This window comes from Brassica oleracea, chromosome C2 (assembly GCF_000695525.1).
Source record: "Brassica oleracea var. oleracea cultivar TO1000 chromosome C2, BOL, whole genome shotgun sequence".
Classification (NCBI taxonomy): domain Eukaryota; kingdom Viridiplantae; phylum Streptophyta; class Magnoliopsida; order Brassicales; family Brassicaceae; genus Brassica; species Brassica oleracea.
In genome coordinates, this window is record NC_027749.1 from 8,496,683 (window position 1) to 8,497,013 (window position 331).

Sequence of the window (331 nt, forward strand, 5' to 3'; positions counted from 1 at the left end):
CCTAGCAAGCGATTTCTATTTCAATTCAAGCATTCGGTTTTAATCAATCAAACAAGATAGTATTCGATTTTAATTTCAAGACATTAGGGTTTCGATCAAACAATCAATGCGACTTTAATTTGAAAATCATTCAATCGGTTTTATCAATTCAAACAACCAAATTCAAGAATGAGATTATCAATCCTAGCAATCGATTTCTATGTGATCAAATTCAATACGGTTTTAATTAATCAAGACTAGCATACTATACCCAAACATACAATCATTCAAACAATCAATTTCGATTCAAAGCATTAGATTAGGGTTTCGATTTTAATTCATTCAATCAATT